We start from the raw sequence: 6,460 nt of genomic DNA, 5'->3' as shown, positions 1-6,460 counted from the left end.
GTCTCCGTCGGGCGCTCGCGGCCCCGCCGTCCTCCTGCTTGTCGACAGCTGTCCACTTCCCATCCATCACCGGGGCTCGGCTCGGTCCTGTGTCGGAGGATGGCACCTCGCTCGGAAAAACAACTGCTTTACCTTCCCCCTCGCTTTGTACAGGTGTGTGCCGGAGAGAGAGGAAGAGGGAGCGTGAGGAAAAAGACGCTTCCTTCAGGGTGTGCAGCTCCACAGTGGCCATCAGAAGAGGGACGCACACTCATGGTAGTTAATTAGTGTTTATGCTTCTGGACACTATCTCTGTCGCCTGGCAAAAGCAGAGATAAGATTCCCCGTGCTAAAGCGCCGTCTACCTGCTTAATTAGAGGCCGGGCGAAGCCTCGGGCTGGAGATGCAAACAAAACTCCCCTATCTGCCATTCAATTGTTCAACACAAAGACTCTTATCGCCTTCCCTCCCCCACTCCCTTAAATTAACTTCAATCACGCCACGACGGTTTAGCGGATGATCGTAGGCGTCCTCACCAGCCGGGTTATCTGAGTAAACATACAGTAAATCTCAGGATAAGTCCATTTCGGTAATGGCTGCCAGGAGGGTGACTGAACACGCCGGCGAAATGTCAAAGTCTCAGTTGCGCTCCCTCAGGTCTTTTTGCGCCAGTCGCTTCTTCTTCTTCTTCTTCTTCTTCCCTCCCTCCACCCACCCTCCACCCTCCACAAATCTCCAGGAGCAGGTGGGAGCGATAAGGGCGAGATGGTAGCGCGACTGGCTGGAGGACTGGATACGCCACACTAGCAGGGCCCGGGCCTGACAGTGATGAACGAGCCATCCAGCCTTCTGATAATTCGTCACTCACCAGCGGAGAGGAGTCCATTAATCAAAACAAGCGTGTCGGCGCCGCGCTTTTTTTTTTTTTCCAAACCTCCATTCTCGCATCTCCTCCGGCCCTTTTTTTTTTTTGTAACCCCACTTTGCTTCACCGTGACCGGCAGGAGGAGACCAACAAAGTGCCCATTCGGTGAGTCCCTAACTGGCCGGTGGAGGCGGACGGGCATGCACGGGCAGATTCGGCGAGCGCAGCCCCCGAGCACGAGTCCTCTGAGGAATCACTGTCCTGACAGGTAGCGGCGCTGGAGAGAGAGGAGAGCGCCGGTGGAGCAGGTAGATTGATTGATCCATTGCAGCTGTAATGCATCAGGAGTTTCCCGGTGGAGAGGGACTGTGTGCAAAATGCTCAAAAATCTGGGTAGCAGGGCACAAATCAGCAGCAGCAGAGTCTCCAGAGAGGTTCCCATTACCGCTGCTATATATAACAGTAATCTTGTTAAGCTTCCATTCTGTCTGGGCCCCATCAGGGGGGTTTGATTCAGTCAATAAGTGACCTCTCGGACTGTAAATGAGATTCAGGCCGTTTGCTCAGGCAGCCGCAAACAAACACAAGCGCATAAACACGAAGGATGCCTCCATAAGTGATCGCACATACTCAGGCGCCATGCTTCTGCTTTGTTTTTGTTTGGGTTTCTTTTTTTTGTTTTTTTCTCCCATATTCGGTGGAAAACAGAAGCTTTTTAATGAGAGCGGGGCCTAACCTGTGTGCTCTGACATGAGCCCTTAATGACAACCATTTGGAGGCTTTTTCCTTCATTTGGAAAGCACGCTTAATTAGAAATGGCTGTTTTTCGAGCAGAACAACTCGGGCTGCCGTCCTAAGTGCCCCCCAAAAACAACTTCAGATACATCAGCGGGGCGGGTGGAGGGAGGAAACAGCTGCTGCGCTTCTAAGAAGACGAAGGAAATAATACAAAAGGAGTGATGTGTTGTTGTCGAGGAGCTTAAGTCTGGTTTTTTTTCTCCTTATCTTTGAATCAAACAGAATACCTGAAGATAAAAAGACATATTCAGCAAGATCTCTTCCCCTCTCCTCCTCCTCCTCCTCCGAATAGAAATCCACAAGATTTACGAAGAGAACTCGAACCTCAACGTGATCTAAAGTCGGGTGAAGCGACGGCGACGGATGGCGGAGTCACGAGCCGGAGCAGACATCTCGGCTGTTAATATCGCGCTCAGCAGAAGTCCCAGACTTTCCTTGCGCCTCGGCCCACAGCGCCTCAGCGCCGCTTTTACTATACGCCGTGATTTACCCCCCAAGAAAAAAGCAATGAAAATTTCCCCTCAGAACCCCTCAGAGTGACTCCATCAGTCTGTGCCTGCCTATCTGTAAATGCCAGCTCATTTCTCAAGCTAGAACCCCCCCCCCCTCCCTCAGTTGGACTCCAAGCGCCGCTAACTGCTCATTCTTATGCATCCTTTCTGCCAAACAGCACATCAACTGGGACGAGGAGAAAGCCTGAAGTTTCTTTTGCTGGACTATATATATTTATATTATATTTCGTACTTGGGAGATATCAGAGGAAGCTCGTCAAGGTAGTTTTTTTTTTGTGGTTATGGGATTGGTTGGGAGCTCTGAAGACCTGAATAGAATTGGAAGAAAAGGTAGTGATTGAAGCCGAGCGCTGCGCCTGTGTGGGCTGGGAGAGCTGATGGCTTTCACTTGACATCAGAGACGTCGACTGCAGCGCGTCGCCCAATGGAGTTAAAACACAGCAGAGTTTAAAGGCTCGCTCCCTTTCTTTTTTTTTTTTTTTTGCCTTTTTCTGTTCTCGACCTCCATCTTGAGGTTGTGTCGCTGTGGCTCTCCGGCCCCTCTGCATATCCCTGAGTCACAGCTGCTTTCTGCTGCCATCTGTCCAAGTGATGCTGCGGAGTCCCAGAGACCGGGGCCCTGCCAAGCCGCACACACCCAGAGCCCACAAGCAATACAATTTAGACATTAATGAGAGGAGGAACTTCAAAGTAGCTGCTGGACTCCTGTGTGTGTTTGATTCTGCACCTCGCAGTCAAACAAAGACGAGCTGCCGGAGGCCGAGAGGCTGCCGTCGGAAAGCGAGCCGGGCGTTCTTAACGTTTTATCGGTTTTGCGTGCTACTTTTCCTCAAAAACTAAAATAAAATAAAATAATAATCCACTCCCAGCATATTTGTTAACATGTAGAAACACGTGTGGTTTAGTTGCTGCAGTCGCGGCGCCAGAGGAAAATAAATGGTTTGGCATTTCATTTTTATGAGTGGGTCCACTGACTCTTTAATGATTCACTGTTAAAAGAAAATCCTGTAAAAAATATTGTCTGGCAGCTCAGATGCCAGAAAAAATACATAAAAAATGGCGGAATACTGTAAAATCCCCAAACTGTAAAAAAAAAACAATACTGGAAAACAAAGGTATTTCAGCTGATTTTAAAACTATGCAATTTTACAGTCGCAGGCTTTAAAAGAACAAATTACTAAAACAAAATCAACTACAGATTTTTAATGGAGGCATTATTTACAGTTTTGGCTTTTTATATATATATATTTTTTTTTTTACAGTAAACATGTTAATATATTTTTTAAATTTGATAACTTACATTAATTTTATTCCACTAGGAATTATCTGTAGCTTAAAACATTGGAAACGGGTCCAAGAACTGTTTAAAAGCTTTCTATCGAATAACCGCAATTCTCTGTTAAATAGCAAGATTTTTTGGCTGATTCAAATATAGTAAAATGAATGGAATTGCAAAAGAACAAATTATCAGTCAGAGAAATACATATTTTTGAGGTGGACATTATTATTTATCCAGTAGTGTTGCAGATACAGAACAAAACAATGTGGCTCTACAAACTATGCATATTTGACCTTATTCTTCTTATTGTACATGCACAGCCTGCAGTTTAGCCAAAAGCTGGTTTTGAGGTTCAGAGGGTTAAAACACCAGTTCAGTTGACATAAATTAATGGTTCCCCTGCAGTGTTAGAGTATGCTATTATTGGAGGCCTCAGTCAACTGTTCAGATCAATAATAAAGTGATAATGTGACCCCTGCAAGGGCAAAACAGAGCATGCTACACAAGCAAGAGCACCACAGCGTGCAAACCAGGAGACGTATCGTTCTATTGTCTCACAGATCTATGACTCAATGTTGGCAATCATACACTTAAAAATACCTGGTTGGACCTGGAGGACACCAGTGATCCCCAAAGTTCAGTTCTCGGGCCCCCTCCTCTCCCCCATTGGCTGCCTAATCCGAGGACTCCGGCTCCACTGTTTTGCCGACGACACCCAACTCTATATCGCCACCAAAACAAGTACCGCCGTCACCTGTCCGACCATCACCAACTGCATCACAGAAATAAAGTCCTGGCTGCAAGCAAACTGTCTCAAACTAAACTAACAAAAAATCGGTCCAAAACCACGAACCAAATCCATCCATAACTCCTCCCTCGCCATCCACAGCTCCAGAAATCTAGGCGTCATCTTTGACCAAACCAAACATCCTCCTGATCACCTGCAAAGCTTTCCATAAGTGGAGACTGAACTCCTCCTCTGGCACACTCCCACCCTCACCCAGCGGACCCCCATCTGGACCAAATTCTGGACCTCAGCTGACGGGGCTTTGGGGAACTCAGACGCTAGCCTCCTGTCCACCCCCATCCGGACCAAGTACTGGACCTCAGCTGATGGGGCTTTGGGGAACTCGAACACTGGCCTCCTGTCCACCCCCATCCGGACCAAATACTGGACCTGGGCTTTGGGGAACTCATTCCCCTAAAGCATCAGAGAATCCTCCTCACCTTCCATATTCTAGAAAACCCTACAGACATCTTCTCTCCAACGCTGCCTATAACTCATAACTCTCCTCTTTCTTCATGCTCCCTTCCTATTATATGTTACCTATTTATTTTTTGTTTGTTGTTGTTTTCCTAGCTACTTTGTAAAGCATCTGAGATTCTTAAAAAGCGCTACACAAGTATTATCATTAATATTATTAAGACTATTCAGGAAAACAGCTTCCATACAAATAACACAACTTGTCTGGTGGATGCTTTCTGCCATCTGGCCGTACCTGCTGAGTGGCCACGCTTATTAAATGAGCTTTTCTTATTGCTAAACCGTCTTCTTATGACCATTTCCACAGAGAGACTGTTGCTAATATCGAAGCCTACAAAGCCAGCAGAATGCTGACTTTTATAATAATGAAGTCCATCAGTAGCGTGTGGCTCAGGCGGAGGTGGTAAACGGAAACCAGTTCTCTGTATTTTTTAAATACAAATTCAGTCTCGCAGTGGTAACCGATGCCTTCCAGTTTACTCCAATGGAGAGGATCTGTAGGTATGGACAAGAGCAGACTAGCATGCCTTGGGAGACCTCCATGAAAGCCAATGAGGGGCGAAGGGGCTCCATTACAACGATATTATGGGCTGTTTAGGTCAAGGAGGGAGCGCGCTTGAGGCTGTGTTTTCACGGCAGTTTGCATCTGATGCATTCCACTGAAGCAATCGAACTCGTAGATGAAGCGTCTATCGCCCATACAGATTGCTGCTGCTATTATCGCCCGTTACTCAACACAACCAGATAAAAAAATTATGAAAATAAACAATAATAATGCCGATTTCTCCTGGAGGGGCCCTGGAGGAGGAGAGTCTGGCAGCTACGTTAAAACGGTCAGTGTGTGGAAACCGGCGTCTTGTTACCTTACATGCAGAAGCACAACGGGCATAATTAATTCCCCAGGTGTGTGTGTGTGTGTTTAGGTAGTGTGTGTGTGTGTGTAGGTGTGTGTGTGTGTGTTTCCGCCTCAATCCGCCCTGACTGACAGCGCAAGACAATTACAATGCTATCTTATCTCAGTTCGGTTTTGTCACCACAAATCTGATTTCACAGCGAATTACAAGGATTAAGCCCGCCACAGTCGAAGGGAAAACTGGGTTTGGAGTTTTTCGCTTTGTGCCAGATGCTGTCTGCCTTGTTATGGGATACTGAAAAATGTCTCTCAGCGGGGATATAGCGCGCAGGAAAAACAGGGAGGAAAAAAAAACACGTAGGAAAGAGTAAACAAGGTCTTCTAAATGGTCTCTCTCACCCCATAACACTTCTTTTTCAAGCATCGGCGCAGTAATCATACCGCCGCTGACCACCCACTCACTGCAAATAACTGTCAGCTCTATAAACAATGAATAGTTTTCTGAGGACAGGCAGAAAATACTGTAACTGCTGTTGACAGTATTCCCTGTGAAAGCCGGCGCATCACGCTTCAGAAAAAAAGAGCAGGTTGGGTTACACGCGAGCGTATAAGAGTGTAAATCAGCTGCTCTCTGCTAATCAAGTACTCAGCTCCTCTGCATGTGTTAATAAAGCTGTCATCTTTTTAATTACACTTCTCATTTTAAGTAGCTGTTTAATATACTCCATAGAAAACTCCACTCTCACCTCGCATTAGTTCACGGATGGAGCAACAAATCCCTTACACCCTGCCTTTAAAACTTAAAAGCCTTGAAAAAAGAAAAACTACAGCACATTTGTACAGTTTACAACTCCTACAGAACAGTTGCCCTTATCGAGCGCAGCAGCGAGCGGCTCCGGAAAGCTGTCCT

Source organism: Stegastes partitus, unplaced genomic scaffold (genome assembly GCF_000690725.1).
Source record: "Stegastes partitus isolate 25-593 unplaced genomic scaffold, Stegastes_partitus-1.0.2 Scaffold52, whole genome shotgun sequence".
NCBI classification, from domain to species: domain Eukaryota; kingdom Metazoa; phylum Chordata; class Actinopteri; family Pomacentridae; genus Stegastes; species Stegastes partitus.
The sequence above is the reverse complement of the archived record's forward strand: the minus strand, read 5'-3'. Positions refer to the sequence as shown.